Genomic DNA, 12,698 nt, shown 5'->3' on the forward strand with positions numbered 1-12,698 from the left:
TTTTTTCAGAGAGTAACCATTTTCTGGGTTATAGGGCTAATATTTTGACCCAATTCCTGGATTGTTTGCGTTGCTGGGTTATTTGTCAAAGAGTAACCCATGTTCTGGGTTATAGGGTTGTCTCTCTCTCTCTCTCTCTCTCTCTCTCTCTCTCTCTCTCTCTATATATATATATATATATATATATATATATATATATATATATATATTTTTGTTGGAGCAGTGTATTTTATGAAGTTATTATATAATCATGTCAACATAGTTTACAATATGAACAATCACACTTGTGTGTTGTGTACATTATGATAAAACAGTATCACCAGTATTTGTTGGAGAAATAAAGTGACACACCCTCTAAACATGGATATATTAACTAAGAAATAGAAGAAATAAGTTCATATATTAAACCCTTGCCCCTATAACATACACATCAGTCTGCTAGAAGTTCAGAAGAAAAGGAAGAAGAAACACCTCCTTCCCTCTCTACCCCCGTAGAAGAAGAACGCCCCCTCTCTCAGAGGAGGGGCGGGACTGTTGATACAACGTATGTACATATCGTCATTTCAGAGCGAAGGAACTACTCATCCCATAAACCACCGCACACTAGATGAGTAACTTAGTATTTGAAGTAATGCAGGAAGTGTGCATTTAGTTTCCATGCTTATTGTGTTTCCACAACAATGTTAGTGAGTAAATCTACTGAAATGGCCACCACACCATAACAGAGGAGTGTGATGTGTCAGATGAGAATGCAGAGGTTTAGTCATGTATTTCATAGCTGTAAAAATGAATAATATCCATCTGTATGTCTTTGCTGAAATGAAACTGGTATAATAAGTTGTTGTGCTGGGTCATCCCTTTTTCCAATATCATTTTGGAGGAGTTAGTCAGGTTACTTGTGACCCATCTCCTGGGTTAAAAAGGACCCAGAACCAACTAATTTCTGGATTATTTCAACCCAGAAGTTGGGTTATTTTAACCAAAGATTTGGTCAACAGAAGTTGGGTTAAAAAGAGTAACCCAATTTTCTGGGTTGAAATAACACAGAAATTAGTTGGTCCCATTTTAACCCAGGAGTTGGGTAAAAAATAACCCATAATGGGTTATTTTTGACCCAGGAGTATTTAGAGTGTAGTTTATTCACTGGAGTCTCCAGCACAGTCTGTTCCTAGTGTAGGAATATTTTATTAAGAAAGTGTGGTGTGCTCGTTGCAAAAGAGCTGTGTGGTGTCAAATTGAGGAAGTGGTTAAAATTACTCCGGGTGACCTCTTGATGCACAGAAGGTTAAGCCTAAATTCATACAACAAGAATAGTTTAGGCCTTAGAGGGCATACAAGTGAATTGTTTAAAGGTTACGAGGACAAGAAGAGGAAGTTGCACCAGACAGAAGACCCAACCCTGTGTATGACACACACACACACACACACACACACACACACACACACACACACACACAGCCTAGAAATGAAAACGATGCCGACCTGTGAAGAGAGAATATGAACAGAGGGACAGTTTAGGTCGAGGCTCACACCTTGACAGAGACTTTGCTAGCCTGAGCTCCGACTCCTTTGTCTGAAGCTAGGGATACTTAGTGTCATTTGTGAACCCACAATTGTGTCTGTAAACTTTTATGCTGGACTCAGTAAACCTTGCTTAACTTGAATTCTTCGTCTCAGATCGAGATCGTCTTCGATCCTTGAGTTTTGGTATCTATAAGTCCAACAAAGAGGTGTCAGTGTGTAGCCCGCATGTAGGCCTGCATGCGTTTGTAAATACTTACAGTTTTTCTCCATTGGTTTGGCTCATTTCTTCAAACAGAAATGACGTTCTCAAAACAACATGGACAAACCTCTAAACCACTTGGCAGTTGTTCACAACAGAATTGAATATCTCATCATTTCATCAAATTGCAAATGTCTTAGTACATGTCTCAATGTCTCAGTACATCTTTGCAAATGATTAAGTACAGGTAGCCTACATTTAGCACAATTTCCAAGTGAATAGGTCTTGTTGATCTAAACTGATTGTTGATTCTCAGTCTAATGGTAGTTCTCTCCAAAATGTGTCAGCGTCATTTCATTGTATATGCACAATAGTCTGTTCAATTGTCAAAATTAGTCAAGAACATAATACCATGAATACCATATATGAATATCTTGGAACATTTGATAAATTGATGTAAGCAACTGACAGTCAGGTGAAACTGGAACTTGACTAACAAAGGAGGAGTTTCACACATCTCAGATGACCAATCAAACAGTATGTTTAGTTACCTGACAGGTGCTGTCCATGATTGTGAATGCTGCCAAACATATATATAGAGCTTGACCATGCAGGACCAGTACAATTTCTAAACATGGAGGCACCTGGCGAAGTAAACGAACAAGGGCAACTGCCTGCTCGAGGAAGAGGAAGAAGAAGAAGAGGAGGAGGAGTAAGGGTGCGTGGTGGTGGAATAGGGGGAAGAGGCCGAGGAGCATGAAGACACCATGCTGTCCCGGATGAAATTCGGGCCACAATTATAGATCATGTCATCAACCATGGCCTCACAATGGCGGAGGCAGGACGCCGAGTGCAGCCTAATGTGCCTTGCTCCATCATCCAAACCTTTCGCAGGGAAAACAGGTATGTAGTCAGTCAATGATGGAATTATATGTTGTATAGGACAGGACACTGTGCATAGAGCAAGAAATATTATATTATTTATTATATATATTAAATTTATTTACTCATTTACCTATTCATTGTGTGTGTGTGTGTGTGTGTGTGTGTGTGTGTGTGTGTCCTACAGTACTATCTTACCTCAATGGGATGTTATGATACTAAAAATGACAATACAAATATTGTCTACAGTATTACAGTTATACTACAGTATTGATGATACAGTTTACAGTAGTATTCCAGTCACTGTGCAGTGATGCATTAGAATTGTGGTAAAGTTACTGTAAGTAAAACAACAATACAATTATATTGGTAATGCATTCTGTAAGGAATACATAAGGTATACATTACGAATGGAGTGTTGTCCTTTGAATTCTATGTCTAGGATTGGACGACAACCTTGCCCGAACAAGAACAAGACATCTGTAACATGGTGATTGCAAATAATGCCATCTCATTGAGACAGATCCGCGCTGCAATCCTACAAGACAATGCCATACTCCAAAATGTCAACTCTATAAGCATCTCCACAATAGACCGGGTATTGAAGAAGCAACAGATGACAATGAAGCAAATTTACAGGGTACCATCTGAGAGGAACTCAAAAGAGATAGAGTGAAAGAGCTGCGGTAACAGTATGTAAGTCAGTTACTGAACTTGTGGAGAACATAGAACATTCCTATGTAATTGTCTGTAACTGTAGTGTATGACTCTTCTGTATGACTGATTTGATGTTTTCTTTTGTAGAGAATACTGGCATTGGAAGGAAACAAGACCCCTCACATCCTCGTGTTTGTGGATGAAGCTGGCTTCAACCTGGCCAAGGGCCGAAGACGTGGCCATAATATTATTGGCCACCGGGCCACGGTGGATGTCCCAGGACAGCAAGGGGGCAATTTAACGATGTGTGCTGCCATTTCTGAGAATGGTGTAGCCACTCACATCCCCAGTCTTGGCCCATACAATACACAGAAGCTCCTCATCTTCTTGGACCGCCTTCATTTTGATTTGATCCCTGAAAATGAGAGAGGTCTCGTAGGGCCTCAATTACCACAATACGTCATTGTATGGGACAATGTAAATTTCCACTGTGGCCAGCTCATCAGGGTCTGGTTCACTACTCATCCAAGGATGCTCATGGTGTTCCTACCACCTTACTCTCCTTTCCTCAATCCTATTGAGGAGTTTTTCTCTGCTTGGAGGTGTATGAGCATCGGGCTCAAGATCAGAGGTCCCTGCTCCAGGCAATGGACGCTGCGTGTGAGGATATTACAGGAGATCAGCGTAGGGGATGGTTGCGACATGCGCGCCGTTTCTTCCCTCGTTGCATGGCAAGGGAGAATATACGCTGTGATGTGGACGAGAATCTGTGGCCGGACAGACAGCAGCGTGTGGATGGCCAGGAGGGTGAGGACGGTGGCCAGGAGAGGGAGGGTGAGGACAGCGACCAGTGAAGAACTGTTAGTTGTGAAACTCCAGCTTTATTTACAGCACTGTAGGCTACATATAATTTTCCTTGTTTATTTTTGTGTTATTACAGTGCACATGTTATGCTGTATATATTTTCTTTTTACTCTGATGTAGGGAAGTTACTTTGTGTGTGAATGAAAATGGTTACAATTTCCTTGGCAGTATGAGTGCAATGTGTGATGTCAAACCTTGGAGGCTACTCTTATCCTAAAATCCTATTTGATTTTTTTCAGTTTTATACACAATTGTATTCTGTTAGCTAGACAAAAAACTGGGCTAAGACTGAAAGGTGGACATGAGGGATATTTCAATGGTCCTCTGCCATAGTGACAAAACATCTAAACATTTTGACTTGCAGTGCTTACACAATGCCAAAGGGACGACGCATTTTTAGGGCACTGACTATTTAAATGAGAGAGAAATTTAGTTTTGACACATGAATCAACTGTTTTGGGAGAGATATGAGCTTTTGCAGGTGAACCATGGTGTTGGGCTGAACCATCCAGGTTATTTTGGCAAAAGCACCAAGAGTGTTGAGAACGTCCGGTCTGTTTCAAGAAATGAGCCAAAGCAATTGAGAAGGATCTTTGCCATTTTGGTGGCACTGACTCTTTATATGGGAACGGAATTTAGTTTTGAAGCATGAGTAAACAGTTTTGGGAGAGATATGAGCTTTTGCAAGTGAACTATAGTGTTGTGCTGAACTGTAAGACTGTTTTGCCAAATAATCTTAGAGTTTTGAGAATGTAATTTCTGTTTCATGAAATGAGCCAAACCAATGGAGAAAAACTGTAAAATACTGTTCAGTAAAAGTACTTGACTTTATTTTATCGTCTCAGTGATTCTTTAAGGTTTCTAGTCTTTTGGGTCATCAACAAATACGCTGGGGATTAGAATTTAGAGAGATTATTGGAGTCAGATTTTCTGGCCTTTGGGCCTTCCACTTTTTACAAAAAATCCCTTACATAAACTCAGCAGAAAAATAGCTCTTTAGTAGAATCAGTGGGTGGCTTTTAAATGTTTTACTTAGGTCTAATAAAAGTAAAAAAGTATTAAGCATCCAAATGTAGTGTAAAGGTATATTGTGTTAAAAGTAAAAGTACGCTACTACTTTGATGTATTACACAAGTACAAGTGAAATTACTAATCTGAAAAATTACTCCAGTAAAAGTAATAAGTAGTTCATTTAAAATGTACTTTAAGTAAAATTTACTTAGTTACATAAAAAAAAAAACTGTAAAACGGAGCGGGAACTTTGACATCCAAGTTCACCCGGAGTACAGTCACTTCCTCAATGACAGCACACAGCACTTTTGCAACGAGCACAATGCAACTTTAACTGTCAACAACTTTTAACTGCCAACATTTCTACACTTGCTAACATGCATGAGCTACTAGCCAATGTAATAAGTAAGCAAAGGGTTAGCTGAGGCATCATGGCCATAATGGAGCTACTGTACTTAATGGAGACACTCCAGGTGAACAGCTACGGTAAAATCTGTGTCTAATAACGTCATCACAATCGCCACATTGATATGCAAACTAGGCGTTAACTATTTAACCACAGGTGAACAGGATAAACAAAATAACTCAAACATATCAGCAAAGAACTTACCCTTTAAATGTTAGGTTTAAATATGTAGATTCATTTAGAAGAAATCTACAGATGCAGCCTAAAACAAATACCATCTAAATGTGTATTTTGGAAGTTTGATTTCCATTACAGTAAAAGAAGACATGGAAGCAAAATAGACCAAAATCTCTAAATTGACCAGTGACACAACATGAAAAATTGTCCTGCATTAAACAGTAACTTCATCATTGTGATCGTAGGCTCCTCATCAAATAATAAGTGTTATTCTTGCAAAATTAACAAAATTGCAGCTACAGTTTTTCAGTTTAGTGTGAAGGTTTTTGTTGACATTTTTCTAAAAGATTGTTTAAAGTGTTATTTATTCCAATAGCACCACAATAATTAAAATGATTTATTGCCATTTGCAAAATAAACAAATTCTTAGTGAAACTATTTCCGTTCACTTATTCTAAATATACTGTATACTTGAAACTAGTAGCATAGAAAACATGCACAGAGGTTCCTTTGCTGTTTGTGATTAACCTGGTGAATACTAGAAAGTATCTGTGTGAACTGAGTATTTATTAAATCTATTAAACAAGTGCATACGGGAAATAAGAAATTTATAAGGTTGTCAGAGTTGTTTTAATAAATTTAATGTTTTGTTTAAATTTCAAATAAATAATTATTTATTAACTATTAGGCCTTTTTGTTTCCTTGAGCCCCTGCCCCCCAAAATGTCTGTGCACATCCCTGCCTGGCTGTGCGTCTCCTCTGCCACTGTCATACAGGTGCACTGCGCATGCATAAATCACTCTTTTTTTATATTTTTTATGGGAAATGCGTGCCTCCATATGCATTTTAGAAAAAAATAAAACAAATACAAACTAGAAGGGCATTTGGAGAATGCAGACCTTTGCCAAAGCCATACTGCAAGTTAATGAAAGCTATATATACAGTAATTAATTTGTGTATCTGACCCGTGAGTCAGATCCACTCCAAAGTGTAATGAGTTCGTCTTTGGTCCAAGCTACACCCTTCCACATAGTTTCATGGAAATCGGGCCAGTAGTTTTTTCCGCTTTGGCACATTTACTGAAACAAACTTACAGTTTTCAAAACTCTGAGTACAATCCTCACACCACGTGGTACATTCAGCACACCAGTGACCTGCAAAAGGTGATTACTCAATCAAAAATAATTAACTCCTGTTTCAAATGTAAATAAATCCATCAATGAATAAATCATTGCCATCAAAACAAAAGGTTCCTTTATCATTGCTTAGACCAAGACAGTCAAAATGCAAAGACATCTTGTCAAATTACACTGTACTCTGAAAGTGTGATAGTTAAGATAAGATAATATAAGATAGACTTTATTAATCCCACACTGGGGAAATTCCTGTGCTACAGCAGCTCAAAAGAAAAATGTACACACATCTGAATAACACAAATACAAGTAGATAGGAGAAAAATATACATAAACTATAGGAAAAATAGAATATAATTAGTTATAATAGTAATAGTAATAAAACAACAATCGTATTTTCACAGTAAACAACCTTATATAAACAGATATACAGATGAGTAAGGTGCGAATTAATGGAGATTATTTTTTTAGGACAGGACAGCTGAAGACATGAAAGGGGAGAGAGAGGGGGAATGACATGCAGCAAAGGGCCGCAGGTCGGAGTCGAACCTGGGACCGCTGCGTCAAATACATAAAGAAAGCTTGTACAGAAAAAAGATACAGAACAGCAAAATTATCAAAAAATACTGAACAAAATGTGCAAGAAAAAACAAAATGTGCTGCAAATGTATCAACCTCAAGGGTCATCCAATCTCTCCTCTCGGTCTGGCCACAACATTTTGACGTCACACTTGACATCCTGACTTGCAATGCGAGTGGTGATAAATAGGATTTTACACGTATTCGGCGGGAAGTTCCACTGCGTTTGTCGGCGGCCGGCGGACGGAGAGAAACTAGAGCGGGGCAGCAGAGTCCGTCAGCGGCCGCAGTATCTGGAGCTCACTGGCTGCTTCCTGGGAGCCAAAACGGACACGAAGCAGCTGGAGACTCGGGCCGTAGGCCTACTGCTGAGCCCGTTGGAGGGAAGGGAAGCCCGGCAGAATCAGAACCAGGACTGAGCGGACTGTCACAGCCTGCTGAAGTTTAAATTAGAGGTTTCCTAAAGGCAGTCTGGTGGGACTCGGATTGTGGACGACGAAACATGACTTTAAGTCTCGTTAAATAAATAAATAAATAACTACATGCAGAAATAAATGAATAGTGGAGGGCCGAGCCTGGACATTTCAGTCTGTTTAAACTTCACTTTGAAGCAGAAAATCTTAGTTCAGAAGGGTTTCTGTTTGGACTCAGATCTGTCAACGGATTATAATAAATATTCTTAACACATGAATTAGTCTCTTTCTTTTGTTTGTTACTGCACATTATTAAGCTAGCCTACACCACGGCTCTTTTGACACATAGCCTACCAATGAACAGCAGTAGCCAAGGCGACATCTACTCATTTTATATATATATATATATATATATATAAATATACACACACACACGTTTCATGGCAGGTTCTGTACTCCAAAACGTAGGTGCTGATTGTCCGAAGAGGAGTAGCCTACTGTGTATCTGCGCCACTGACTGAACTCGTATCTATCAATCTGCGCTCGATTGCTCTTCCTTCATCCTCCAATTCCCCGGATGTCTGTCTCAGTAACTTGAAATTGAATTTGGTCATCTGAATCTGAAATGTGAGAACTGAATGTGAGGATATATAGAGAGTTGAATTTTCAATGAGGATCAAATTTGATTGGACTTCATTTCCAAACGAATAAATTCAATTTCAAATTATACTATTCAGATTCAGTTTTTTAATGCAACGATTCAAATTAAGCAATACAATTTCAAATTATGTGATTCAAATTCAGTTTTTTAATACAATTATTCAAGTTTAGCAATTCAAATTCAAATATGAATGATTCAAATTCAGTTTCTGGTGGCACATATTTCAGCCCATATACGGAGCCATAACGTGAGGTACAAGGTAATGGAGCCTTTTATACATTGTTGTGTTTCTTTAGAAATAAACAACGGACAAATAAAGTCTTTAAACGCTTCAGATGTAAAGTTATTTGCTGTCAAGTGACGTAAAAAAAAATGGCGGTCAGTGGAATGCTAACAGGAGGTGATCGCTTTGTAACAACAAAATGGCGCCATCGGAGGTTCGAGTTCTGAAGCGAAGCTTACCCCCTTGGTCCAGAGCAACGGGGTCTATTGGTCCATTATATACTGTCTATGTGCCAGACTAAAGACAAGAGTCGGCTACAGCCACCATATGCCGTCTCATTGGGAGGCGAAGCCTCCTTGTGGTGGAAATTTGGAATACAGCTTACAAAATGAATTTACACGAAATTAAAGAAATATACACATGCCAATTATTCAAAATATACATAATTAAACCAAATAATGTGACCACACATTGATGGGCGTCACATACTCCCCAACCTTGCATATACTTTACATAAAGAAGTCCTATTTTTTAAATTTACATGAAGAAGTCATGTTAGGCTATTTTAACAAACAAGATTTCCGTATATTGAACATGAGTAGATCATTTTCATTATCTGCTCAAATGCTGGAGCTGCCTCTGTAGCTTTAGCTAGCTAGCTAGTATTAACAAATACCGCCACACATAGGCTTACATTATTTGTGTTGATTATTTTTGAGTTGAAATACATTTATTTTTATTCAAATAAGTTGCATGAAAGAAATCAATGCAATTATTCATTCCTGGCTTATAACTCAGATGAGTGTGCCTGAGTCACAGCAAGCCTTTATATAATGGACTATTTTACTGTAATTTCATAGTTTAGGCCCTCACTGCTCTCCGAGCCTGTTTTGCGGGAGTTTGACATTATGTTTGGATTCCTTTTTGATTTGACTGTGAGATAGATGATCGACAGACGCACTGCAACAGACAGAGTGACACTCTGAGCATGTCTGGATCTCTGGATGACATACAGGAAATGCAAAGGACCTGATATTGAAATGTACCAACATGACCTTTGTGTGTGTGTGTGGGTCGTGTAGAAAGAGACCAATGAAGTAGGGCTGTGTAATGAGTGTAACATCACTAAAACAATGTAATCGAGAGAAACTATTATTTTGCACATTATTTTGCAAGCAAATTCTTATTTTGTCTAGCTGAAGGCTAAACTCACTCAGCCAACATAAATATATTTTGAATATATTTTGAATATTATTTATATAAAGGGGAATTCAAAAAGTTCAATGGGAAAAGTATTAAGGGGAATTTCATAGTTCAAGGTGTTTTCACTGTGGATTTGTTTAACAGTTTCAGGTTTTTTTTATTTTATTTTTTAACTACAACCAATTTAACATCTTTCCAAAAGTCAATGAGTAATCGTGTTAAATAATCGTGTTTTCAATATTGACCAAAACAATTGTAATTATGATTTTTGTTTCCATAATCAAGCTGCCCTACAATTAAGTCAATTGCACTTTTTCCCCCTTCCCATCAGTGTGTCATTCTGTTGACACTTTGGTGTGATCGGAAGGCTGAGGTCAGTCAAAGACCTTGTTTTCCCGAAACATCCATCCCAGCATTCCATAGGTCAAAATCACACTGATATAAACGCTGTTTTCCCGTCAGGCAGATGCAAGACAAATATTACTCAATAAAATGTTTGCTCTTCTGCTTAATTTCACTGTCCGATCATTGGTATGTAACAGGGAGTGTGTCGACTGGCATGACCCATGTGGAAAGTAAGAATATTAAGGTCAAATTACTGTTCATGACGAGTACCACGCATCTGCAAATCCCTTAATCTTAAATGCTGGAGTACTCATTTAAAACCATATCAAGTGTACACTCTTCGATGGGTATAGATCAGTGGTTCTCAACCTTTTTTGTGCCAGCGCCCCCCTATCCATTATCCAGGTCCCTAACGCCCCCCCATCAAATATTATGTATGTTAATTGCCCGATGAATATTAATGATTATGTTCTAATATAGGCCTATTATTGTTGTTACTATTATTATCAAAAATAATCAAAAAATCAAATTGAATGACAAAACAACACCAGGTATCAAAAAAAGCCATGTGAATAGAAAATATATTTACAGGTTTTTAAAAAAGTTAATTTGACATTTTAAATAAAATAGCCAAGACTATATAACATTAAAACTATAATTATTATCAAAAGGCCTGCTGCATGGTGTGAACCTTTTTAAGATGACTATAAAATGTCCTTTAACAGTAGCCTTGGGTGTCATGAAATTTAAATAAAATGTATTATTAAATTATTATTATTATTATTACAAATTTAACATTAGAAACAAATTCAAATCTAGTTTTCATTCAAATCTAAACTCGAATTGTTCCAACGGAAAACAAGCTGGCACTTAACAAAGGGTAAAAGGGGTTAAAGAATACAACAGGACGTCGCGGCGATTGCTTTTTTTATTTTCTTATCTGAACGCAGCTTCACTAGTAGCTACAGAGCTCAGATGATGCTCTTACGTTCCGTTTCCATGAAGGCAGCACGGAGCTGCACCAAACAAAGCTGACAGAAGCACAGAAAAGTTAGGATACCCGTCTCGTCCAGTCGCAGTGCTGTAAACTGGCAGGTGTTAATGTTGCAGACCACTTTTTTTTTTAGTAGTTTAAGTGTAAACATGTATTATTGTGAATCTTTGGTTTAAACTAGCTTTCAAACAAACGCCCCCCAAGGCCACCTCAACGCCCCCCTTTACAAAATATTGCTTCCAAAAAGGATGGGAGAAAAACGTGCTCTGGTTTATTGGCATTCCTTTAAACCAATCACAATCGTCTTAGGTGTCGCCAGACACAATGACGGTGCCTCTGCAAAATAGCCTTGGGAAGGAACTTCTTTTAGTCGTGCAACAGAAAACACAGATTGTACAGATAGTCTAGCTAGCTGTCTGGATTTACCCTGCAGAGATCTGAGGAACAATAAGCCATAGTCCTCATGAATCCACCGGAGTTTAGACTGCCAACACAGAGAAAGCGGAAGGTGTGGGACATCCGGCCGAAAAAAGAAGGACATCCGGTGGAATTTCCGGCAGCACCTGTACAATCCCGAAAGTGGAACATCGTCGATATAGACTAGTGTCATCTAGACTAGATCAGTGGTTCCAAAGGGGGGTCCGGGGGAACCCCAGGGGTTCCCCAGCAAAAGGGGGAATCATTTATTTTCACTATAATTCCATCCATAGAATGTAAGACTATTAAAGTACTAAAGTACTATAAACCCTTAATGGGTTTCATACACTTTCTAAACATCTAAAAGCAAAACTCCTATCAGATGGGGGTCCGTGGTCTAATTTGTGTCAGTTTAGGCGTCCTTGTTGTGAAAAAGTGTGGGATCCAGTGGACTAGAGGACACCCTATGTCTCTGCTGTTTGTGTGTAATCAGAATTCACAGGCAGGCGGCTGGCTCACGTCACTGTCTGTTTATGTGTAGACTGGCTGCTTGTGTTATCATCTGTCCTATTTAGTGTACTGTTCTCATTGTGTGAGTGTGTGTGTGTGTGTATGTGTGTGTGTGTGTGTGTGTGTGTGTGTGTGTGTGTGTGTGTGTGTGTGTGTGTGTGTGTGTGTGTGTGTGTGTGTGTGTGTGTGTGTGAGTTCATTATCTTCCTGTTCCCTGCCCTGAGCCAGACAATACAGCAGCCATCACCAGCTATCTGCGAACACAGTTATCAGAGAAAACCGAGCAGGCAACAGAATGAATTCTAGGAGTTGGCTGGGTTGTTGTGACAATTTTAGCTTATAAATGGTTACATCATATTATATTGAGTAATAATTGGGTGGTGATGGCGCAGTGGACATGACACATTCCTTTGGTGTGGGAGACCAGGGTTCGATTCGATAGTTGCTCCAGACCTCTGACATATAGCAATTGTAAGTCACTTTGGATAAAAGCGTCAGCT

The sequence above is a fragment of the Perca flavescens genome, chromosome 8 (genome assembly GCF_004354835.1).
Source record: "Perca flavescens isolate YP-PL-M2 chromosome 8, PFLA_1.0, whole genome shotgun sequence".
In the NCBI taxonomy this organism is placed as follows: Eukaryota; Metazoa; Chordata; class Actinopteri; order Perciformes; family Percidae; genus Perca; species Perca flavescens.